Genomic DNA, 27,269 nt, shown 5'->3' with positions numbered 1-27,269 from the left:
CAGACTACCATTGCTGAAGCAAAGGAGTCACAGTGCTACTAAAAGTGAGGTGCAGGAGAAAGGCGGAAACCACCAACCTGAGAAAGGGGAAAAGCGCAGCCGGCTGCGGGAACCGTCCACCATCTTGTTTGGTTTACCAAGGACTTCAGTATGTCTGTAATAGTGAGTACAACAGTGCCCTCGGGCCGAGCACTGCACCGCATCAACACTGCCCTGCACCCTCACAACCACTTGGCCCTGGGACCAACACCCCCTGCCCACGGAGGGGTCAACACCAGGTTGCATCGCACCATCCCTGGGAGCCTAGTTAACGGCAGCAGTGGTGTCCACATTCACCACAACCCGTGGGTGGCGTCGCAAACTTAACCCCCCAAACAACCGCGGCCCCGGCCGTGAACATCCCAACCGAACACTACCCCTCACGTAGTACCAGCACCCTTCCAGTGCGACGTGACCCCCGGGTCTGTGAGGAGCTCGAGCCACCCACCGACGAGCACGGATCCAAGCGGCTCGGCAGCCGGCCGAGCCCAGGGGTAGTACCCATCGACCTCTTCTGGCGTCACGAACAGGATTGAACCCATCCACTTACCTGTGGAAGTGCGCCTTGAAGTTATCGTCAGCGAAGTCCCGTTGAAAAATTGCAGAATCCGCCATCTTGTCACCATCTCTTGGCGTGAAGTTTCCCGCCAGACCTGTCTTCCCCACGAAGAGAACGCGAGAGTTGAAGCCCTGCCCCCTGGGAACAGAGTGGTGCAGAAAGAAAGCGGAGTGCCCCGAAAAGACCAAGGGGGAACGGAGGGAAGATGTCGGCACCTAACGTGGATGGTGGTGGAGTGCCGGCCTCGGAAGTGGCAGCGCCTGAAGACAGGAACGTAGCGGCCCTCGCTCCGGTTGCAGGAGCGGGGGAGGCCGTGGGTCCGGCGGTCGCCCAGGTAATGCCAATCTTCTTGCCCTATGTGCCCAGTGCTACCTGGCTACCTCAGTACAATGGGAAGCCTGATGCATTGCAGGTGTTCCAGAAAAAGATAAGCACGATCCTCGACTTGTATGCCATGACCGGCAGACAGCGTGCGACGGTAGTGCTAGGGAAGCTGTCCGGCGCGGCTGAGCAGGAGACAGAGAGCTGGGCAGACGCAGACCGGGCCTCGGTGATCACTATCTTTGAGAAACTCCAGACCGCCTTTGAAACCCGCACTGAGGCTGAGTTGCAGATGCAGTTCTCCCAATGCCGGCAGCGGCCCGCGGACAGTATCAGAGACTATGCCTTGCGCCTGCAGACAGCCCTCCGAACGCTGAAGCGGGTGGACACCATCAGTGAGGCTGACAGCAACAAGATGCTAGTGGAGCAGTTCCTGCAGGGACTGGGGTCTGCCGAAGATCGCAAACAGCTGCGGTTATGGACTTTGGAGCACGCTTACCTAGACTTTGCAGTACTAAAGGAGCGAGCCATCAAGGCCCTGCAAGCACCAAACATCGGCGCTCCTGATGCGACCCTGTGGCCGGTCGAAACCGCTCCCGTCTCGGTAGCGCCCCCACTCTTGGCTCTACTGGCCCCTGCCGCACCTGTCGGGACGATGGAGGAGCTGGCCTCACAGGTCCGACGCATGAATGAAGATCTCACCCCAATCCTCACCGCACTCCAGCTACCGATGAGAGCCAAGCCCCAGGAGAAGATCCAGCTCGCCAACAGCCCAGAGGACGTCCCTTGGATGCAGCGGAGGAAGAACAACGACCCGCGGTATGGGCCACCTGTCTGCTACAGGTGCAACAAGCCTGGCCATTACTCGACCAACCCCTGAGGCCAAGGGCCAATCCTCAGGAGTAGACCCTCACGGCCCGACTGACTGGCGAGATCGGTATGTTGGAGGCCGCCCCATCATCTCCCTGGCAGTGGATGGTGTCCTGACCATGGCCCTGTTGGACACTGGAACGCAGGTAACAACCATGCCCTATACATTGTACCAGCGATATTGGGATGATAGCGAACTTGCCCCTCCCGACGATAGCATGACTATTATTGCGGCCAATGGGCTCCCTATGACTCAGGTGGGATTCAAGGAGGTGACCCTGACTGTGGGACGGACCGAGCTGAAACGCCAAGGGATGATTGTGGGGCTGAATGAATCCAGTGACCGTAACCTGAAAGTGGTCCCAGGGACCAACGTGATTGAGCACTGTATGGGAGAAGTGTTGAGCCTGTTGTAGCAGTTGTCTGCCACTGCAGGAGGGGGTCAACAGAGGGCACTGCAGCGTGAGATCCAGGCCCTCCTGCATCGGCAACAAGTGAACCTGACGGGTGGAGAGATTGGTGGAGTGCGGGTGATGGACGCAGCCCCATTGGTGGTACTACCAAGGAGCGAGATGATGATTTGGTGCAGGGCAGCAGTAGGTCCCCAGGGACGGCATTACCTGGCGATGGTGGAGCCCTCGCCTTCAGAGCACTGGCCCACAGTAATGGCAGCCAGAGGGGTGATTGACGTCAAGAAGGGGAGAGTGCCTGTGAGAGTGCTGAATTGCGGAGAGGAAGAGGTTAGGCTCCCCCGCTACGCCACCATAGCTAAGCTGTACACCATAGACACCCATGCCATAAAGAGGGGTATAGGCCGATCCCACCAGCACACTCTCAGTGTGCCAAAGACATGTTGAGGAACATGAAGGAGGCAGGGGTCATCCGGGATAGTTGTAGTCCCTGGGCAGCTTCATTGGTGCTGGTGAAGAAGAAAGACGGTACCATGAGGATGTGTGTGGATTATCGGAAGATTAATCAGAAAAGCAGAAAGATGCCTACCCTCTCCCCCACATCGAAGAGTCACTGGATGCACTAAAGACTGCTAATTATTTTTCTACCCTTGACCTTACTAGTGGATACTGGCAGGTGGCGGTTGCACAGGAAGATCGTGAGAAGACCGCGTTTGCTACCCCCATGGGACTCTGTGAGCTCAACAGTATGCCGTTCGGGCTGTGCAATGCCCCCGGGACCTTCCAATGGCTCATGGAGTGCTGCTTGGGGCATCTCAACTTTGAGACTGTTCTATTGTATTTGGATGACGTGATTGTGTATTCCAAGACGTTCGAGGCCCACCTGGAGCACCTGTCAGAAGTGTTCGCAGCCCTCTCCAAGTACGGGATGAAGCTGAAGCCCTCCAAGTGCCATCTGCTGAAACCCAAGGTGCAGTACCTTGGACACGTGGTGAGCGCAGAAGGTGTAGCCGCGGATCCTGAGAAAGTTACTGCTATCCAGAGCTGGCCGCGACCGACCATGGTGAAGGAGGTGAGGCAGTTCCTGGGCCTGGTGGGCTATCGCCGTTTCATCAAGGGGTACACGAAGATGGCCTCGTGGGACAGAACAAGAATGGGAGAGCCCCTGGGCCCCGTTTGTCTGGGGTGAGAAGCACGAGGAGTCTTTCCACCAGTTGAAGCCAGCCCTGACGGGGGAAGAAATCTTGGCCTACCCCGATTACTGCCTCCCGTTCATCCTCTACACCGACGCCAGCAATGTGGGCCTAGGTGCAGTCCCGTCCCAGGTACAGGACAGGAGAGTGATCGCCTACGCCAGCAGAAAACTCCGGCCAACAGAGAGGAATCCCGAAAATTACAGCTCCTTTAAGCTTGAGTTCTTAGCCCTCGTGTGGGAGATAACCGAAAGGTTTAAGCATTACCTCGCGGTGGCGAAGTTCACTGCCTACAGACAACAATCCGCTGACGCATCTGGATACAGCCAAGCTGGGCGCACTGGAGCAGCGGTGGATGGCTCGACTGTCCAATTACGATTTCACTATCAAGTTCAGGGCTGGCCGCAAGAACACCAACGCGGATGCGCTGTCCCGAATGCCGCACCTGCCTGACAGAGGGGTGGAGGACGACGACCTTGAGGAAATTGAGCTACCCGCGTTCCATCGGCCACGGGATGAGAAGCCCTGCGTTAACGAACAGCAGGCAAACCTTGATCCGCTGCCCAGCCAGGGGTAGCAAGAAGTTCAAGACCAGGAACCTGCAGTCCAGTTGGTCAAAACCATGATTGCACAGGGCTCCTCCAGGATGGACCCTGCATTCCCCTCTGAAGCTCAGTGGTTGTGGAAGGAGAGAGACCGGCTGTACCTACATCAAGGGAAGCTGTATAGGGAGCTGATCAACCCGAAGACCCATGAGGTTTTTCAGCTGGTGGTCCCCCAGGCAAGCGTGCCCAAAGTCCTGCAGGCCTACCATGACGGCGCAGGACACTTCGGTTGGAAAAAGCTGGAAATGTTGCTGAGGGAGCGGTTCTACTGGAGTGGGATGTGAGTCTGTGGAGGTCTGGTGCCGAGAATGTGGTCCTTGTACACTGAGAAGGCAGGACGAGGCAAGCCAGAAGGCCCCTCTACAACCGATCATCACCCACCAGCCGCTGGAGTTGGTCGCCTTGGACCACGTCAAGCTCACGCCCAGCCGAAGCGGGTAAACCTATGCCCTGACCATTGTGGACCACTACTCAAGGTTCATGGTGGTTGTCCCCGTTAAAGACTTGACGGGCCGTACCGCAGCTAGAGCATTCCAGGCCTACTTTAGCTGACCGCATGGCTACCCGGAAAAGGTGCTCACGGACCAGGGCCCGGCCTTTGAAGCAGAGGTGATTCAGGAGTTTTGCCCCTTGTACGGGTGCAAGAAGATCCGGACCACACCATACCCAAACTAATGGAATGTGTGAGAAGATGAATCACCTGGTCCTGAACCTCCTCAAGACACAACCGTTGGAGGAAAGGAACCTGTGGCCGGAGAAGCTGCCTGATCTGTTGGACATGTACAATAACATCCCCTGAAGTTCCACCAAGTGTACACCCGCGTACCTGATGAGAGCCCGACCGGGGCGACACCGGTGGACCTGGAAATGGACCTAGAAGCGCCCGAAGCTCTTCCCTCCACTGCCACCTGGGATGCCAAGCGACAGACGCAATACCGACAGATCCAGGAGTATGTGGAGAGAAATCTGCGCCAGAGTCGAGAAAAGCAAGAGCAGCACTTCAACAAGCGGGCTCCGGCTGCCCCCTTTGAACCCGGGGATGTGGTGCTGAAACGCAAAAGAAGGACGCACAAGCTCGACAACAATGGGTGAGGACCCCATATGTCATACAGCCTACTGGATGGGAAAACGAGAAGACCTATCTGATCAGTCGCGACCAGGGGAAGACCACGGCTACCGTTTCCAGGGACCACCTGAAGAGATGCCCGGACCCCTTGAGACTGGTAGATGAGGCTCCGGTTCCCGTGCCGAGTGGGGGAGAGAGGAAAGAGGTGATTCATACTGTGATGGGTGACTTCCCAGCAGACTGGCCCATGCAGAATGGCGCTGTGATTGTTCCCGTAATAATGTTCCCACAGCCAGTGGAAAAAGTGGAGACGGAGACGCCCGCCAGCGAGCCACCTGAACAAGCGCTAAGTCTATACCCGCTATACCTGACATACGGGAAGAGGAACCGGTCGTCCCCTTTGTCCCGCTGCCCTCCCCTGACCATATTGGGCCCAGGAGGTCCACACGTCCCAACCTAGGTAGGCCCCCAGTTAGGTACAGGGAGACTGCCATCTAGGGGCGCAACATGATGATTGTGTAAATAGCTGAATGAATGAGCACCAATCATCCGAGACATTCACCAGATTAAGATCAGGAGTAAAAGGCAGCGGATCCCGGCTGCCAACTTATTGTCCCCGTTGGGACCATACTGCATACTTTGTTTTGCCCCCCTTTTAAAATAGACAAGGCCGAGAAATCACAGGCCACCCAATAACTGTTGGGTTTGTAAATAATTCCTTGACCGGCCTGTCCCGTCCACAGCCTCCGGAGAGGCAGATTGGAGGGAGGACTCGCAGCAGAGGAGACTGGGGTCCCGTCACCAGCACAACCGGTGACGATCCTCCGGTCCAGGGGTCCCCTGGATGTGGGGCCTCTGAGAGACAAACGGGTGTGGAACTCCGTACCCGTCCCGCAAAGCAAAACTTGGGGCAGTTCCTGGACTTGGGAAGAGGGGTGCTGCCTGTTTCTTAGGGGCAGCATCAAGGTTCAGGTTTACTTGGGTGGGCAAGCGGAAGGACCCGAACCCGTTACCGTTATTATTAAAAATGTTTTTAAGTTGCAACGGTTCAAGAATGTGCCTCCCGTAAGGGAAGATTACATATGCTTAAAATTGTAAAAAGTTTAGTATACTTGTAAAATTGTTTTATCTTTTTCAGTTGAAGCAACAAAATAAACCGGTGGTGGATGGGCAGCCCGCGGTCTGTATTAAACCAAGGGGGAATGTGACGCCCTGGACTAGCCAGGTAGTCACAGGTAGGCCCCTGCACTACACCAACCTCCTAAAAAGGTACCAGCAGCCAACCTAAAAACCCTGAGTCACCCCTTTCAGGTTCTGACGTTCACACCCGGGGCAGAGCCAGGCGGTTGGCAACGCCCACCGAGGAGTTCGGATGGCCTGAAGTGGGAGAACACACACAGAACGTGGAGACGAGCTTTGGAAGTGAAAGGGAGAGGAAGGAGAGTAGGGAGAGACAGGAGGAGAAAACGTCTGTCAGGGGTCTGGGTCGTAGCCCGGATTCCCTGTGGCCAGGAGGCAGACGGTGGTGGCCTCCTTGTAGGAGCTGGGATTACAGCCGGTGGAACCATAAGGAACGGGGCGGGCGGTGGCCAGATTGGAAACCGGAGCACCAGGAGGGGTACTCAGACCCAGAACTAGGCCAGAAACCACTGGACCGAGTCGAATTAACTGATTTGGGTCTGGACTTTAGGTCCTTTCCCATCCAAGGCCTGACTGAAGACAACAGCCCACCGAGAGGGATAGAAAGCCACCGCCCAGGCATAGAGATCCCACGGGCCAGCGTCTGCGGGCAAACGGGCTCTCCCGGGATACACAACGTCGGGGAGCGGACTACCGTTGAAGCAAAGGAGTCACAGTGCTATTAAAAGTGAGGTGCAGGAGAAAGGCAGAAACCACCAACCTGAGCAAGGGGAAAAGCGCAGCCGGCTGCGGGCACCGTCCACCATCTTGTTTGGTTTACTAAGGACTCCAGTGTGTCTGTAATAGTGAGTACAATAGTGCCCTCGGGCCGAGCACCGCACCGCATCAACACTGCCCTGCACCCTCACAACCACCGGGCCCGGGGACCAACTCCTCCTGCCCACGGAGGGGTCAACACCAGGCTGCATAACACCGTCCCCGGGAGCCTAGTTAACGTCAGCGTTGGTGTCCACATTCACCACAACCCGTGGGTGGCGTCACGAACTTAACCCCCCAAACAACCGTGGCCCCGGCCGTGAACATCCCAACCGAACACTACCCCTCACGTAGCGCCAGCACCCTTCCAGAGCGACGTGACCCCCGGGTCCGTGAGGAGCTCTAGCCACCCACCGAAGAGCACGGATCCGAGCGGCTCGGCACCCGGGGCGGTACAGATGCGCAAGACACATGAGCGCCTTCTTGCTGCACTACCCACAACATGACCCTCGGATTGTCCGAATTAGAAGTGATGATGACTACTGGGTTGCCACACTATTAGATCCCCGGTACTAGCGATGAGCCACCCTCTAGAGGCTCGAGTTCGGTTCAGTTCGTTGAACGGAGGCGGCGTTCGAGTTCGGTTCGGCGAGCCAGTCAACGAACCTCTAGAAACCCCACTGAAAACAATGGGAGGCAATCACAAACACATAAAAACACATTATAAATGTACACATACAGTTAATAAACATTGCCATAACACTTACCGGTCCCCGCGACGCGTCCTGCACTCTGTCTCCCGATGCTTTTCCTTCTTAATTCCTTCTTTTTATTCTTAATGGCCGGGTCAAACTTGCCTGACATTAAGAATCTCTGACTTAATACTAGCTTTTTTTACTAGCTAGTATTAACTCATAATTACCCAGCAAGCCACCCGGCATCAGGGCAGCTGGAAGAGTTGGATACAGCGCCAGATGATGGCGCTTCTATGAAAGCGCCATTTTCTGGGGCGCCTGCGGACTGCAATTCGCAGCAGAGGCGCCCAGAAAGCTCGGGCTAACCTGTGCTGCGGATTCCAATCCCCAGCTGCCTAGTTGCACCCGGCTAGACACAAAAATGGGGCAAAGCCCACGTCGTTTTTGTTTTTTTTTTTAATTATTTCATGAAATTCATGAAATAATAAAAAAAAAGGGCTTCCCTATATGCTGCAGAGCTGGGGTCGTAGAGCTCACTCTTTCAATATCAGTGATCGCTGAGGGTTGTGTGATCTCAAAACCTGGAAGTTCCTTTCGGGGGACATTAAGGACACTTCCAAACGTTTTGGTACTGGATTATATTTAGAAAATTCACTAATCTGCAGCTCTCCATTGCTTTAGTAAATAAAAAAGGCAGTCACAGATTTGTGATAAGCAATATTTAAAGAGAAAGTCGTCATTGTGCTAGAAATTGGGGGATATTACTCCAGTAACAGTGTCAGCAGCAAATTCACCCCATAACAGTGCGTCATGACCACATTTTTACAATTTATTTTCCCTATTTTCCTCCTTTAAAACCTAGGTGTGTCTTAAGGTCCGAAAAATACGATAAGTTTAAAAAGAAAGAAAATGGTTCTTTCCCTCACCAATTCTTACTAGAGCACTTGTAGCCAATTTTTTGGATAAAATCCTTTGAATTCTAGTACATCGTGATGGCTTCTCCCATGTGACTCCTGTGACAACAGGACTTGATTAATGATAAAAAAAAAAAAACCATTTGCCAAATTCTAAAAGCAAGAATGGCTACTCTACTCTACTGTTGGTTTCCTGATGGTCGGCAAGACTTGATTTACCAGTTAAACATTTCAATTATTCACAACATGAAAAAGGTTCCTTCCCTGTGTGGCTTCTTCACATGTTTAACAAGATCTGAGAATTACATTTTCCACATTCAGAACATAAAACTGGTTTATTTTGTGTGCTTTTTTTGATGGTAAACAAGTCCTGATTTCCAACTAAAACATTTCCCACATTCTGAGCATGAATATGGCTTCTCCCTTGTGTGAGATTTTTGATGCACAACAAGTGCTGATTTCCATTTAAAACATTTCCCACACTCTGAACATGAAAATGGCTTCTCCTCTGTGTGCATTTTCTGATGTCTAACAAGTTCTGATTTCTGAATAAAATATTTCCCACACTCTGAACATGACAATGGCTTCTCCCCTGTGTGCATTTCCTGATGTCTAACAAGTTGTGATTTCCGAATAAAACATTTCCCACACTCTGAACATGAAAATGGCTTCTCCCCTGTGTGATTTTTCTGATGTGTAACAAGGTGTGATTTTTGGATAAAACATTTCCCGCATTCTGAACATGAAAATGGCTTCTCCCCTGTGTGCATTTTCTGATGTCTAACAAGAACCGATTTCCGAATAAAACATTTCCCACACTCTGAACATGAAAATGGTTTCTCCCTTGTAGGAGCCGTTTCATGTTCCACATCCCTTCTGTAACTTTTATTTTGCTTATAATTCTGTGATAAATCGGAATTTTGGACTTGTTTCAAAAGATCAGATGATAAAGCTTTCCAAGGAAGGACTGGAGGTATATCTGGGACAACAGCATGCTCTTCATATGTATCATGTGTGATAGTTTGATCATCTGTTTTAAATTCTGAAGATATTAGAGGTCCATCTGAATTTCTGATACAGTCATCGGCTAAAAATAAACACAATGTTATTATTTTTTAATGATATAATTTGCAAAGTAGATTTATTTTTTTAAACCATAACATAAGAAATTAAATTATGAAACAAATTATTCTGAATCTGTTGTCCAATTACGAGATCGAAAGGTTGCTTTACACGCAGCGACACCTAGGACCCGTCACACGGACTTACCTACCTAGCATTGTCGCTGTGGTCGGCGAACCGCCTCCTTTCTAAGGGGGCGGTTCGTGCGGCTTCACAGCGATGTCACATGGCAGCCGTCCAATAGAAGCGGAGAAGCAGCCAAAAGAAGGTGACGCCCACCTCGTTGCCGGAGGACGCAGGTAGGGTGTTGTTTCTCGTTCCTGGGGTGTCACACGTAGCGATGTGTGCTGCCTCAGGAACGACGAACAACCTGCGTCCTGCAACAGCAACGATATTTGGGATTAGAACGACGTGTCAACGATCAACGATTAGGTGAGTAATTTTGATAGTTAGCAGTCGTTCGTACGTTTCACATGCAACAACGTCGCTGACGAGGCCGGATGTGCGTCACGAATTCCGTGACCCAAACGACATCTCGTTAGCGATGTTGTTGCGTGTAAAGCCCTCTTAAGAGTTACATCTTCATTAATTCGGATCTCCCATTCCTAGCACCAATTCTCTGGAATGTGCTACAGTAAATAATCTGATTGATTGTCGCAATGTGACTGTAGGATAATGAGGGACAGGGGGCTCCTATACTTTCCCTCATGCTAGGAGACCTTAGGCTATCCCTAACCTCTGGATTACCCCTGAACAAGGAAGGAAGGGGCAGGAGTATGATGGAAATACAGATTAAGACAGACGCAAAAAACAAAATTCAGACACACTGCAAACTCACAGAAATAAACATTGAGAGACTAAGGAGAAAAGCAAGAGCGGGAAGGCAGAAACAAAAAGACAACAAGGGTTAACACCACAACTGCTCACAGCAATAATGCACAACAACCACTAGTTTGTATCACAACACCTCACCACATCTGTATAGGTAAACTATTAAACTATAGCTGGCATTAATGGAATAGTCCAGCCAGCATATACAGAAGGGGAGCGAATGATACTGGCTCCTCTACAGTATGTGATCAAAAACATTAACAAGGAGCTCAGCAGAGAATAAAGCCTGCTTTACACGTGTCAATTACACATGCGATCTCGCATGCGTTGTGACATACCCCCATCGTATGTGCGGCACGTTCAATTTGTTGACCGTGTCGCACAAACGATTAATTCCCATCACACGTACTTACCTTCCATACGACCTCGATGTGGATGGCGAACATCCACTTCCTGGAGTGGGAGGGACGTTCAACGTCACACGGCAGCTGGCCAATAAAAGCGGAGGGGCGTAGATGAGCGGGACGTAAACATCCCGCCCACCTCCTTCCTTCCGCATTGCCGGCGGGAGCCGCGGGACGCAGGTAAGCTGTGTTTACCGTTCCCGGGGTGTGACACACAGCGATGTGTGCTGCCTCGGGAACATTGAACAACCGCATGTTCAATTTTTAGTAATTGAACGACGTGCATGCGATGAACCTTTTGACGTTCAATTGCAATCGCACGGAGGTTTCACACGCCACAATATAACTAACGATGCCGGATGTGCGTCACTTACGACGTGACCCCACCGACACATCGTTAGATTTATTGTAGCGTGTAAAGCCCGCTTTACTCTTGCTAGTCTTACTAAGTATGTGGTTTGATGCCTGCGTCTCCCTGCGCTGCTCACAGACATCAGAAAAGTGAACATGCAGAGTGCCAGAATCTATAATTTCTACAAATCCTGATGCCACCATGACAGTTGGCTATGTCTGCAAGCATCTCGTTGTGACATTGATCCACAACATAGACAATTTAAAAAAAATTTTTTTTCCAAAGACAAAAATCAAATAGAGACACATGCCAAATATTTAATGGGCTTGTCTGGGACTGTAACATTGATGGCCTATCCTTAGGCTTTGTAACCAAAGTAGGTAGCAGGGTCTTGCTGTCTGCACAGATAAACATTAAGGCTCCAAGACCGGCAATGTACAATGAAAATTGATGTCAGGGACTGAAGTGAGATTTCTGGCATAGGGAACGCCGCAGTTTGTTATAAATTAGAGAAATGGTGGCATCACACATTTCTTCTGGCCAAGCTCTGCCCATTTTGGCAAAGCTGGTTAAAATTGGCGTGAAACCTCCAAAAGTTGCACAATTAATTTTTAGTACATTCATTTATTATTGACTGTAGAATGGCTATGACGTATCAATGTTTGGAATCAGCGGTACAAAAGGATGTTGATGAAATAGAGAATCATGACTGTAAGGCACTAGAGTCTTAATAAGTGCTGAGAAAACTGTGCAATGTACAAAACAACAATGGTCATCATAATCAAAGCAAACAAGAGACTATAACAATATAGCTCTGCAGTGCAGCCAGGCCAACCATCTGTCTTTATAAAACCCTTCTCCGGTCTTCTTTCCAAGCTTATTGAGCAATTCACTGGGGGCAAAAAGGGGGTTTTCAGGTTCCATCTGGTACCAACCATCAATGGTGTATTTACTAGTGTCAAGACCAACATAATCCAAAAGCTCAAAAGGACCCACTGGGTAATGGGCTTCCAATTTAATTGCAACATGCATGTCTTCCTTCGATGCATGACCTCTTTCATGAAGATGCACGAATTACATTAGGTATGGTACCAGAAGACGGTTAACAATGAACCCTGGGGTGTCTTTACAGGACACAGGCATTTTTCCTAGTGTTTAACTGAAGTCCATGAGAGAGTCAGAAGTCGTTTGGCTAGTCATTGGTGTCTTAATAACCTCCACCAGCTTCATCATTGGTACTGGATTAAAGAAATGCAGCCCTCCGAACTGATCCTGCCTAGTTGTGGAGTTGGCTATATCAGTTATTACCAATAAGAATGTGTTGCTGGCAAATATGGTGTGTTCTGGTGCAATCTGTCCAGTGTCTTGATTGGTGCGTTTTTCACTTCCAAGTTTTCTATTTTGGCTTCCACCACCAGATCATTGCTGTGCACCACGGCCGCTGGGTCTGTGCTTGTGCTGAAGTTTGAGAGCGTTTTGTTGATGAACTGTGAAGCAGCCTCAGGCTTGTCCGCAAACATCTTCTTAGTGACCCTTTTCAAGCTGTCTTCAATACTTTTGGCAGACTTTTTCAAGATGTCATCAGTCTGGTCCACTAAAACAACAGTGTGTCTGGTTGCTGCAGCTACATGCACTATCCTGGCAACCATCAGGCCTCCTCCGATCACAGTCACGTGCTTTATAGTCAGCTTCTTCGCGATGGCGCAGGAGGTCATACATTTCGCTATGAGCTACCAGCAAGAGGAGGCCATGTCTGCTTGTACTGTTGGAAGCTGAAGGACATGCGAGTGATGTCAGCACAGTGCGCCGTGATGATTTAGTCGCACGATTTTTTTTTCACAACTCTGTGTTGCACAAAAAATTGATTGAAAAGTGATTTCTGACAGAATTCTGGCATAACTGCTTTGAAGAATCAAGGTCTAGGTGTCAAATCTCCTTCTGTAGGTGTCTCCAATCCTTCCAGGGTAGTTTGCCAGTAGTTCACATTCTCTAAAGCAATAATTTTATTAGATATTTTTTAGTAGTTTAAAAATGTGGTACTTCAGTGTGCGGCTGTAACTTTTATTTTTCTATTATCTAGCTATCTACACACACACACACACACACACACACACACACACAGCAACCTGTCTCCTCTTCAGCTTCATACTCCTGCAAGTAAGAGACCTTTGGTCACATGACGTGATGTCAAAAAGGTTCAAGAACAGTCCTATAATCGGCATATAAACACTGGGGCCGCTAGGAAAATGGGGGCCCTGTAAAATTGTCCTGTTTGCTCTCCCTTTCCCCTAATGCCGAATCACCATGCCAGCCTGTCTTCTATTCAGTTCTTTTAGACTCATGCAATTAAGAGACCTTTGCTTACATCATGTCACATGACTTTGTAAAATGATTGAAATTAATACATCAAGTTATCAAATATTTCATAGTAAGACATATACGTTCATAGTTCTGTTTATGTTGGAGGGCATAGGTTATTAATAAAGTTTATAAGGGATAAATATGCCCATATTGAATATACTTGTGCTGAGCATGGAGGGATATATTTGAATCCTTCCCGAAGCTTTCCGAAGTTTCCAGAAGGTTACGTAATATGGAACTATATTCAACTGTGTTACACTAGAATGCCCTATATGGTTTGAACAGCTGGTATATAATGCACGATGGAGGGGGCTACTGTTCGCTCTCCACACTGCCTGCTGTGAGAAGACTCCAGTGCTGCAATATATGACACGCTGAGATGACATCTCCTGCATTGCCGTTCAGGACCCAAAGAAAGATGGGTAAAGACTTTCCATTGATCAGTATGGACTAAATGAACTCTTATTTTTGCGTAAGCTATCAAAGTATATTATTTTTTCCTTTCTGTAACTGAACCTTGGCAACCATTTTTAAATAGATAAAATACATTTATTTTTTACATCTTTGGAAGTTCTTTCTTTCATGCGGCTTTACGTATTTGAAGAAAAATATATTTAAGAGTATATTTTTTAACATTTGGTGAGCCACCCATTCGTAATTTTTACGTTTTTGTTGTTCCTTCACTTTGCATAAGGGGGGTCGAAGTTATCAAAGTCATAAGTATTTTAAATATCTCCTGCAAAGGATCAGGAATCGACAATTGATAAAAAATCACGCAGAACCTAGGAAATACGTATGAGTCAAGTTGCATGAATGTTTTTTTTTAATGAACTTTAAAGTTTTTACAAAGCCACAGAAGTTAACTTTTGACGTATTTTTGAGTAAGAAGATAAAGTCAGTCCATAAGAAGTATTGGACCTGCTGAGTAAGGTGAATCAAGTCTTAGAGGATCATCCATCAGATCATCTGATCATTTCAGGTAAGAAAATGGATTTTATCTCTTCATATGCCAAGCAAAGTAAACTTCAGTTCACTTATTCAGATATTTCTAATGTAGAGAAGCTTTGGTTACGCTTTTATGAGGAGTGTGAACTTGAGAATTCACGTATAGAATGTGCAAGGTCTTTTAATAGAGAGAAACAGAAAATCAGAAATGTCTGTCATTTAGTCTATGATTTTCACAGGTTAATCGTAGAAAAGTGTAAAAATGGTGGAAATAGACAACCTGAATTGTCAGGAGAGTTAGTGACAGAGAAATCCAAAGACTGCTTAGAACTTGGAATGTCAGTCAGTGATATTGTGAATTCTGACTGTAATGTTGTAAATGATCAGTCAGATGATTTAGACTGTAATTTTGTAAATCAGAATTTTGAAAATGGTGACAGACACGTGTTACCTAATCAAGGTGCCTTTCAAGATACTGAGAAAGAAGCAGGAAATGACGTAGTGAAGCCAGAAGGGGGAGGAGCCAGAATGGGACACAGGCAGAAAGCCGTCAGAGAAGGACTCGTGGAGAGAGAAAATGGCGACGATCAGTTTCTAAAAATAGAACAGGCTAAGTTAGGGATTACACTTAGAAAAAATTTATTGGACATATGCAAATTAATTCCCGCATATAATCCTAAAATACATGTTTGCAGAAATTCAGAGATATTTGAAAGTTCCATCGAGAGGTTACATTTAACCAATAGTGAGACGAATCAGTTATTCCGTATGTGGTTACCTCAGCATTTCTTTAGACAATTGGCATTAAAAAAGTCTTCTGACAATGAGACATTTGATTGTTCAAATGATAACGATCTCATAAGGCTGAAATATCTCATCTTCTGTGCAAGGAATGAATCTGATCCAAACTACGAGATGTTGAAGGAATTACAAATTGAACAGAATGAGAGTACGTTCTCATTTATGTCCGTTTTTGAACGTTTGTATAGGGCGGTCATTCCAAATGTCAGATTGGATGGAATGATACGTTTATTCATCAAGAAATTTAATTTCCTTGATAATGCCGCCTGTGCGGTGGCATTAAATAAAAAGTCCCTATTCGAATGTACGACATTTATCAATTTTGTTAGAAGTCGCCAAAGTCAATCAAGACAGAAATTAATTAATTCTGAAAAACCAACACGGAAAAGAGAGAGTTTCCGTGAAAAACCAACAGTGTCTCCCAGATCCAGATATTTCTGTGACAGGGTATATGCAATTCGGAGGAAGATGCATACGTGTTACAAACCATACAATCCACCCCAATTTTTATCATCTAAAAGTATTTTTCACAGGAAAAACCCCTGTCACCAGTGACGGGATCGATCACTGGGATTGAGGATCCCAGACAAATGATGAGTAAAAGCTTTGAAAGACAGAAACAGGTGTCTTGTGCAGACTCTTTCCCTGGATTAGGGTTTGATAGCCAGCGACAGTTGGGTGGTTTTTCAGAGAAAGATATTTTTTCTCAGTTAAGGACAAAAATTGAGTTACAAAATAATTTCAATTCCAATTTTCTGGAAATTACTGTAATAAACCGAATCTTGCAAAAATTGAGGTTTGGTTTTTAGCTGGATAAAAGGGGATTTCTGGATAAATTAATTTTGCTGTTTGATAATCATAATTTTTCATATACAGTGAATATATATATATATATATATATATATATATATATATATATATATATATATATATAGTATATATATATATATATATATATATATATATATATATATATATATATATATATATATATATATTAAAGGTAGTGATAGTAAATCAAGGTCATATTTTCATTTAGTTAAATGATAGTTTAATGTTATAAATTAATAATTTGATCTCTGTATATGAATAATAATATTTAAAATAAAATAATAAGAGAAAGTAACGGATTTTAAGTGTTTCATTTTTATCATAAATATGATAATAATTTTATTCTTTTATTTCCCTCAGAATTTATCAGTAAAACAGATTGATGAAGTATTAACTTTTTATTTTTACATATGTTCTTGTCCTCAATCAGGTAACATATATTTTCTTGTGTAAGGTTAATTCGCGAAAGCATGATTGAATAATAATTATTATTTTCTCAGGTACCAATGGTCAGAGAAGTATACTTGAACGGTTTTTTTTATGAATATATATATCTCCTTTAGAGTTATTAGAAATGTAATCTGAGCTTTGGAGTGTTATAAAACTGCTTGCTGTCTTGGAATGGTGTTCCTTGCACGTGACCAAAGCATGTGACTTGGTACTAAAGCTAAAAATAAATGTTTGTTCCATGGTCATATGTACAGTCTGTAATTCATTGGAATTTGTTTTTTTCGAGAAGTACTTCAAATTAGTAACATAATCTTTGAAATGCGCATAGAATAATTGGGAATACAGGGATTTGTGTCCGTCAATGTTTTTATGTGAAAGTATATGTTACAGTCTTGTGTGCATAGATGTGTCAATGAATGATTGATTGTTTGAGCAGCTGCTAAAGTCAAAGTATTTGGATCCAGAGAGAGAGAAAAAAAAAAAAAAAGAGAATTTTTGTTTTAACTTAGAAGTTATAAGATATGTATGTATACTATATAGAATAAATAAGTTATAGTACATAAGTATAAATAATGAAGGAATTTATACAAGATATATATTTTAATTCTTAGACATATTTCTTTAGTATAGAGATATTAGGATTTTTTATTAAGGGTTTATTCTGAATAGTTACATTCTAGAATAAGGTTATAACGTTTTGATTTTCTTATATCTTTTTGTGTTAGTCACTTCTTTTACTGATACACAGATTGGTAATCATTTTTTCTTTTCAAATATGGAAGTGATATTTATAATATGGTCTTGAAGATATACCACACAAATTTTAATTTAATTTAATCTAAACATATTAATTTTTATAATATCATATTTCATGATATTGAAAGGGGGAGGTTTGGTCTCAATCACACACATTTATATTTGATAAATATATGTGTTTACAGGATATTTTAATAATTAATATTTCAAGTACAAAGGAAGAATTGGGAATAAAAAAAATATATTTGAAGTATATCATAATGCATTTATATACTAAGAGAAGTGTATTATTTGCAAGGTTACATGACTTAATTATTTTTATTGGTTATTGATAGGTTTGGTAATTTTATAAGATACTGGTAATATTAAGGTTATCTGGTAACATTAAGGTTATGTATTATTAAAGACATAGGTGTTATATACATAGAAGGCCTTATTTTTATTTCAAGTTTTATTTTTATTCCGATTTTCATTTTTCTTTTATTCCTATTTTTTATATTAATTATTTTAATATTCACATTTTTAAATTAAAATCTTAATTCTACAATTTTATTTTTTTCTTCAGATTTTAAATATCTCAATTGAGAAAACACTTCAATATTTAGTTCAGTAATATCTAATATAAGAATATTACTTTATTAAATATGAATCATTTTAAAAGGGAAAAGTTCCACTTTTTTGGAAGAAAAGATACTTCCTTCATAATATATACAATTGTTTACTTTCTGGTAATACATTATTTTTATATTAGTATGCTAACACAATAAGGATGAAGTATTACTTATAGTTACACATTTCCTTATAGTAGGTTATTTAATAAATAATAGACAAATCAAATAAATTAAATTAGAGTAATAAAGATGGAAGATTAAGGTACATCTAGGTTTACCTTCCTATATTTACAAATAATATATATTATATTTTTAATCAATAATAATTTATAGTGGGTATTGTTGTGTTTTGATGGTATCATCCAGTCTTTTCTAAAAGGTTATTTGCTTTGGTTTATAATTTACAAATGATCTAACTAATAAGCCACATTGTTGCCTTTCATATTTATAATATGATACATGTTATAGGTACACATTATATTGTTTCATATTTTATATTATATTTTGGTTACATTCAACACATTGCCACCTATGGGTTTGGAAGGGTAATGCACCAATGACAAAAAAGGTCATTACAAGAAAATACTATTGTCTATACCATTATGCAGTATTTTATCATTCTGAGTATCAATTACATTAATACTTCTACGATAATAATAATGACATGGTATTATAGTATTAGAGTTATGATACGCTGTGACATTTATTAGTGATAGTTATTGCCATATTTGGTATTTAGATAAGAAGACATCAACTCAGAGGACATCATATGGTGACCGGATTTGGTTTTTGCATTTCTTTTTAGGTCTAGCGAAGTATAGTTATATACATTTTTATATGATTGATCAGTCACAGCCTGTCATAACATGAATCCACATTATTATATTATTGAACTTACATGAATAATGCAAATTAATTATTCTTCATCATTATTATTGATATTAATCCGCTATTGACAAATAAGGAAAGAAGATTTGTTATTTTAATGATGTATTAATTAATTTTCGGGGTTGCTCCACCCACTTCAAGGGGGAATTGTAAAATGATTGAAATTAATACATCAAGTTATCAAATATTTCATAGTAAGACATATACGTTCATAGTTCTGTTTATGTTGGAGGGCATAGGTTATTAATAAAGTTTATAAGGGATAAATATGCCCATATTGAATATACTTGTGCTGAGCATGGAGGGATATATTTGAATCCTTCCCGAAGCTTTCCGAAGTTTCCAGAAGGTTACGTAATATGGAACTATATTCAACTGTGTTACACTAGAATGCCCTATATGGTTTGAACAGCTGGTATATAATGCACGATGGAGGGGGCTACTGTTCGCTCTCCACACTGCCTGCTGTGAGAAGACTCCAGTGCTGCAAGATATGACACGCTGAGATGACATCTCCTGCATTGCCGTTCAGGACCCAAAGAAAGATGGGTAAAGACTTTCCATTGATCAGTATGGACTAAATGAACTCTTATTTTTGCGTAAGCTATCAAAGTATATTATTTTTTCCTTTCTGTAACTGAACCTTGGCAACCATTTTTAAATAGATAAAATACATTTATTTTTTACATCTTTGGAAGTTCTTTCTTTCATGCGGCTTTACGTATTTGAAGAAAAATATATTTAAGAGTATATTTTTTAACAGACTTCATCAAAGGTCCTTAAACAATCAACTTCCGAATGCAACTGATAAGGTCCTTAAGAAAGTGGGGTTCCTGAGAAATTGCACAGTTTGATTCCTCCTAACACTAGCCCTGACTGTAACCAGGGCTTATTTTTAGGGAAACAGAGTATTCATGAACCCTCTGCAGGTATTTGAGTTGCCTTCATAACAACATAGAGAAGGCACTAGAAACAAACAGAAGAAGCAGAAGCAAAGAAAATACAGCTGAAAAAACCCACAGCAGAAAGTCTAAAAATGTAAACACAAAATTAGTGCAGAAAGTACATGAGTAGATATCTCTTACTGGATAGAGCTGGAGGAAACACATCCTGAGGAACATCGGGATCTTCCTGTTTACAGTCCTGTGGGAGAAGAGGACGGGGACATCTCTCTGGTGTTGTCCTCTTACTGGATAGAACTGGAGGAGACACATACAGGGACTGAATTCATTCCTTAGATACAGATAATTATAGGCCTTGTGTATTTAGTCCTGTCTATTACCTGGTGATGTGAGGGACTGGGGAACCTCCATCATGATGTCCTTGTACAGATCTTTGTGTCCTTCTAAATACTCCCACTCCTCCATGGAGAAATAGACGGTGACGTCCTGACACCTTATAGGAACCTGACACATACAATGATACCGTCACCCCCGATCCCTTCATAGTGTTACTGTCTAATGTCCCAGCAGTGTCACCTCTCCAGTCAGCAGCTCAATCATCTTGTAGGTAGGTTCTAGGATCTTCTGGTCATTGATGTCCTCATGTATCGGGGGGTGAGGTGGAGGCCCCGTGATTGGGCTCAGGGGTCTTCCCCATCCCTCAGCTACAGGGGCCTGACAGCACTCACTAGAGGTCTTCTTCACTACTGTGTAATCCTGGTTATGGAGAGACACAGTAATAAATCTCACTCCAGACATTTCCAGAGTCCTCACCTCTCCAGTTCTGTCCATCTGTTATTCCCATAGATAAGAATGATGTAATGTGACGTCATCAGAATCTCTCACCTCTCCAGTAAGCCGGAAGAGGATCTCTAGGGTGAGGTGTAAGATCCTCTCCGCCATCTTGTCCCTGTCCATATCCATCCTTGATGGGGCAATCAGGAGAATTCTCTTATATAGAGGATCTCCACTGAGAGGATTTGATATTGTAGGGACCTGAATGGGGAGAAGGTGATGATGTGAAATCATAAAGAATCCTGTACAGTAATATAATTACTGGAGACTTTATATCCGATCACTGGCTGCAGAAATAACGCTAACATGTATGACATGAAGAAGAAGACAATTCATGGTTTTGGGGCTGCAGTAACTGAAATGAAGAACCTCGATCCAATAATATTACGAAGCAGCTTTTCTTCCACATGTATGGCACGTTACTATTTTATAATATTAATCTGTTGGTTTTTGTTCTCTGTATGTTTGCAGGAGTTTAGATTTCCAGATTTTTTTGGCTGATTTTTAAACGACAATTTTTTTAAATAGTTACTGTAGAACAGTGACACAGAAGAAGATGTGGGTGTGCAGGAGGACGAGAAAACCAACCAGTGCCAGGAAGCTGCTGCCACGGCAGATAAAATAATAGGATGCAGTGAACGAGGCACAGATGCTCCGGACAAGAACAGTTTTGCCTCTATACAAGTCACTAGTGCGGCCACACTTACAATATTCTGCACAATTTCGGGCTCCAGTGAATGAGGAGGACATAACTGAACTAGAGCGGGTGCAGAGAAGAGCGACCATTACAGGAATGGAAGGTCTGCACTAGGAGGACAGGTTAGCAAGCCTGGGGTTATTCATTTTGGAAACACAAAGGCCAGGAGGTGATTTTATGTACAAGTATATCAGGGCCATTGCTGAGATATTTCTAATGAGCTTTCAACTGAGGCCTGCAATGATGACAAGGAAGTTCAGTCATAATCACAGATGGGGATTCTCTACTGTAAAAGCAGTGAGAATATGGAACTCTCTGAAACATGATGTGATAATTCTTGATAGACTACAAAAATTCAAGGTGGGCTTGGATGCCTTCCGTACAAAGTATATTATGGCAGGTTATCAGTACTAGATATTGTGATGGGACATTGATCCAGGGAACTAGTCTGATATTTTTAGAGTCATGAAGGAATTTTGCCCCTTGAAAACGTATTCACACCCCCGGAACGTTTCCACTTATTTTCACGTTACTCCCACAAACGTAAATTTATTTTATTAGGATTTTATGCGATGTACCAGCATTAAGTAACAAGTATTTGTGAAGTGTAAAGGAAATGATAGATGGTTTTCTAAATATTTAAAAATATAAATCTGAATATTGTGATGTGCATTTGTATTAAGCCCCTTGTAGTATGATGCCCCTGAGTGACCAATTGCTTCCAGAAGTCACATAATTAGTAAATTGAGTCACCTGTATAATTTATTCTCAGTATAACTACAGCTGTTTTGTGAAGATTTCATGAGTTTTGTTTAAGAACATTAGGGATCAAACAGCATCTTGAAAGCCAAGAAACCCACCAGACAGGTCAGGGATAAAGTTGTGGAGAAGAGTAAAGCAGGGTTCAGTTATAAAAAAATAGCCAAAGCTCTGAACATCCCACTAAGCACTTTTCAATCCATCATCCAAAAATAGCAGGAGTATAAAGTGGAGACATGAGGGTCAATGGGTACGGTCGTCTGCTGGCCTGGCTGTTTTCAGAAAGACTGCTCGGACCAGGGCTCATCACACCGAATGCCCGCACTCCTTCTTTGTGGGCAGAACATTACTCAGACAAAACAGGGTGAGGGAACCACACCTTGGTGAGACATTATTAGTTCACCAACAGGCAAACACGTATCGTACATTTCCAGCAAGATCACAAGATGGTACAAACGACAGAGTCTCACTCATCAATTGGCTCACAAGGGTTTAGAATATTTATGGCTTTGGGGCTTCAGGGCCAACTATTCCAATCAGCGGCACTTTGCTTTTGATGAGCACCCACTGAGAGGAGATAGCAGCAAGCTATAAACCTGACTTGAGCACAGCAAGAAGTGTATCCAGGCAACTAAATTGTCCTCACCTGGGTTCGCCAAGCAAATATGTGGGCTCATCATTAAGCAGGGAAGCAAATCTGTGACCCTCCAGGTGAAACCGTGGCTCCTATGCTGAAGTCTTGCAAAATGAATGTGGTAACAGGAGCAAAGCCTTTTTGCTATCCCTCAGTTCTCATTTCAGGTTTTTGTGTATTACAGGATTGGTAGGAAATGGCTGTTCTCTCACTGGTTCAGTTCAATCTGACTGCATAATATTCCTCTAGTTGATGTAGTCAAAGAGGCTGAGGCAATCAACATTTAACAGACAATAGGGCTCTGGTCAGTCTGACATGAAACAATGGCTAACTTCTCTTAATTTGCCAATCGAAGGCACAATACATCTGGCCTAATTAAGAACAGTTCTCTCCTCACACAAGAGGCCAGATGCGGAGTTGTCACATATAGCACAACTGAAAAAGTACAAAGCCATGGCCGTCCACCTAAACTGACATCCCAAGCAAGGAGAGCACTAATTATAGAGAAGCAGCCAAGAGGCTTGTGGTCAGTGGAAAAGCAGAAGTGATCCAGAGCTCAGGGGGAAGATCTGGCCACCGGACAACTATAAATCATAAACTCCACAAATTTGGTCTTCATGGAAGAGTGGACATTTTTAAAAGCAAAAGAATAAGAATTGAAAATTGCTTCACCGATGCCTTAATCCAATTTACCTGAGGCCCCCTTCACACACGTGTCTCCGGTATGTGTTAGGTCTGTTCCTGCACGTACCGGAGGCACGGGCACACGTAGACCCATTAAAGTCAATGGGTCTGCGCACACGTGCGTGTTTTGCCATGGAACGTGTGGAGCATACGCGTGTCCGTGTGTTCCACACGTAGATATGTCCACGTTTTCTCCGGCATCACGGGTGTCACACAGCCCGCATACGGACCACACGGATGTAGTGTGGATGCAGTCCCGTGTGAAAACGTGCCGTAGAAAACTCACGTGTCAGAGACAAAAATTAACAAATCTTTACCTTCTCCAGCCCTCCTGTCTCTGCTGTCACTTGCTGCCGACCGCCGCTCATTATGCACATTTAATATTCACTTCACTCTGGCCAGAAGCAGCAGCAGCGGGGAGTCGGCAGGACCGGAGACTGAAGTTCAGCACCACGTACAGCTACGCCAGGGACAGGTGAGTTGAAAGTTCTCGTTCTCCGTGTGTTATCACGGATAACACACGGAGAACACACGTAGTGCCATAAACACGGCTCATAGAGGGGAAAACGCACCTTTGACACGTCCGTGAAACATGTCCGTGAAACACGTGCGTGATTTTCACGGACGTGTGAAGGGGGCCTGAGACAGAGCTGTTTTATAAAGTAGAAAGGGCAAAAAATGTCACCTCTAGATGTGCAAAGAGATTGGTAGCAGTAATTCTAGAGAAAGGTTTGTTCTGCAAAGTATTCACTCAAGGGGCTGAATACTAATGCACATCACAATTTTTATATTTCTTAAAATGTTTAGAAATTCATGTATAATTTCCTTTATACTCACAAATATTTGCTACTTTGTGTTGTTATCACATAAAACCCCAATAAAATCCACTTGTTTGTGGCTGTAATGTAAACAAACATGGAAAAGTTCACTGGGAGTGAATAGTTTTTCAAGGAAAGGTATGTTTACCTTCAACCTAAAAAATGATGAAATTTTATCAGAAATGTTCTCCAGTCCACACCCGAGATATTTTATGCATAGCAAATATTTTGGTGCAATCTTGCCGCCATTTAGGAACACGAGACATTTTGTACTAAAAAGTTACAAACACAGGTTAAAAGGGAAAAATACAAAGCGTTTCTATTGTGCGCAAAATTCATCATCCACTTGCTCCATTCTGAAGAATCTGGAACAAAAAACATTAATTAATACGAGAAGATAAAAAAAAGTGACTTAGAAAAAACCCAACAGAATTGATGAGTTGGATGTAAGTTTTGTGGTGCGGAGCCCGTTATACCGGCAGACGGGATGTGACCGGAGGCAGAAATATTCAGGGAAGGGAAAGATTTTACACTTGTAGATAAATCCTCTCTTCCCGGGATGTAACAGTCTCTAATGCCGGGATCACACGGCCGGATAAAGAATCATCACAGCTTCATCCAGAAAACTAGGACAAGTCTTTTCTTATTTGTCATCCATATACAATCCGGTATTTACAGCCGCTATTAATAATTTACAAGACCATTTACAGCTTCCTCCATTACAGAACTGCAATGTACCCGTAACACAATGTCTGCTGTATGGTGGAGCTGGTGGGAATCTGATGGTTTGTGCAGACACAGACCTGAATGGACGAGTCTCCTCCGATTTACGGAAGGCACTAGAGGATGCTGGGATTATTCTCACACGCAGATTCTGTCAGTGAGAAAGAAAATCCCCATCTGCACTGCCACATCCAATAACAATGGTCTGAGGGCGAGACGTTGTGTTATTTTATGGACAGCACTGAAAATACAGTAGTGTGAACGAGGACTAAAAGGAATCATCAAAGCTCTCATCTCTCCTAATCCTGCCATCTCCACCGCTCTCATTACAAAAGTATAACACATATAATACTGGAGGATAAAATAAGACTGAGCACAAGACCTTCACAGCCATCTACACATCATAGGGAGATTTCATAGCACCTTCTCTCCATCTACCTGATGATCCTGAGGAACATCGGGATCTTCTTGTTTACAGTCCTGTGGGAGAAGAGGACGGGGACATCTCTCTGGTGTTGTCCTCTTACTGGATAGAACTGGAGGAGACACATACAGGGACTGAATTCATTCCTTACATACAGATAATTATAGGCCGTGTGTATTTAGTCCTGTCTATTACCTGGTGATGTGAGGGGCTGGGGAACCTCCATCATGACGTCCTTGTACAGATCTTTGTGTCCTTCTAAATACTCCCACTCCTCCATGGAGAAATAGACGGTGACGTCCTGACACCTTATAGGAACCTGACACATACAATGATACTGTCACCCCCGATCCCTTCATAGCGTTACTGTATAATGTCCCAGCATTCCCAGCAGTGTCACCTCTCCAGTCAGCAGCTCAATCATCTTGGAGGTGAGTTCTAAGATCTTCTGGTCATTGATGTCCTCATGTATCGGGGGGTGAGGTGGAGGCCCCGTGATTGGGCTCAGGGGTCTTCCCCATCCCTCAGACACAGGGGCCTGACAGCGCTCACTAGAGGTCTTCTTCACTACTGTGTAATCCTGGTTATGGGGAGACACAGTAATAAATCTCACTCCAGACATTTCCAGAGTCCTCACCTCTCCAGTTCTGTCCATCTGTTATTCCCATAGATAACAATGATGTAATGTGACGTCATCAGAATCTCTCACCTCTCCAGTAAGCCGGAAGAGGATCTCTAGGGTGAGGGGTAATATCCTCTCCACCATCTTGTCCCTGTCCATATCCATCTTGGACAGGAAATTTTCTTAAACAGAATAAAATCACTTAGAGGATCCGATAATATAAAGACCTGAATGGGAAGGAGATAAGCCGATATGTAAAATTAATGGACATAAGGGAGGAAGATATCATTTGGGTACTAAAAAATATTCAACATGAAATGTGCTATGTAAATAGTACAACTGTAAAAGTAGCACATTATCGTTATAAAAAAAAATCCTTCATACAACAATGTGAACGGAAAAATGAAAAAGAGTAATTGCTCCCGGAATAAGAGTAGGAAAATACAAAAGTGCAAAAATAAATAATTTCTCAGTTTTTCGGGTAAGAACAGGACAATGGAATTAGGATTCGATGTATTCTTGTTTCTAACGGAAGAAGAGGGGCCACACATGGCGTACGGATCTGTGCACTCGCTGACGCGCACAATTTATCACCCATTTCTTGTATGAAGGCAGCAAAAGAGTGAAAATCATCCAAATTACAAAATGTGCCCACATTATATTTCACTCCGAGACTAGAAAAATTATGCAAATACTAAAGTTTAGATATTAACTGGTTTCGGAGCTTGTAGACTTTAACCCCTTAATGACCGCGGGTAGTAAAATTATGTTTTAGTGGTCATAGTGTTAATCCCCTACCACTGCTGCCGGCAAACAATAAAGAAATAAAGTGTACACCGCCCCCCAGTATCGGAAAATTTCTGTGGTTTCAGCTACCAAGGGTAGCTCAGACCCTGGAGATCATGATTCGGGCCGGAAAAAAATGATTTATCTCCCACCTGGCATGATCAATCATATCAGACGGGAGATAAGTCACCTACTCCGGTCCAAAGGGCCCCCAGTCCCATGCCCCACCTGATCATCTAAAATGGCCGGAGCACAGGCTGCACTCATCCTCATCCTCTGAGTTCTGTCGTATCTGACATGTCAGATGTGACATCAAAGTTCTCCCCAGGTCCAGCCAGGTCACCCGTGAATCCCCGGTCTTGCGTTACCTTCTGCAGAGACGATCCCCCACAATCCCTCCTCTTCCTTCTCAGAAGATCCTGGCCACATGTGCAGAGTGGCTCTCAGATGGCACCCTGCTAGTAGT

General features: G+C 44.0%; 1 pseudogene; it reads right to left on the bottom strand.

Annotated features, from left to right (window-relative positions):
• Nucleotides 1-12,075: 12,075 nt before the first annotated feature.
• On the bottom strand, nt 12,076-13,028 carry LOC142259197 (hydroxyacyl-coenzyme A dehydrogenase, mitochondrial pseudogene; annotated as a pseudogene).
• Between the last annotated feature and the right edge of the window lie 14,241 nt (nt 13,029-27,269).

The sequence above is a fragment of the Anomaloglossus baeobatrachus genome (assembly GCF_048569485.1).
Source record: "Anomaloglossus baeobatrachus isolate aAnoBae1 chromosome 5 unlocalized genomic scaffold, aAnoBae1.hap1 SUPER_5_unloc_30, whole genome shotgun sequence".
Lineage (NCBI taxonomy): Eukaryota > Metazoa > Chordata > Amphibia > Anura > Aromobatidae > Anomaloglossus > Anomaloglossus baeobatrachus.
The sequence above is the reverse complement of the archived record's forward strand: the minus strand, read 5'-3'. Positions and strand labels throughout refer to the sequence as shown.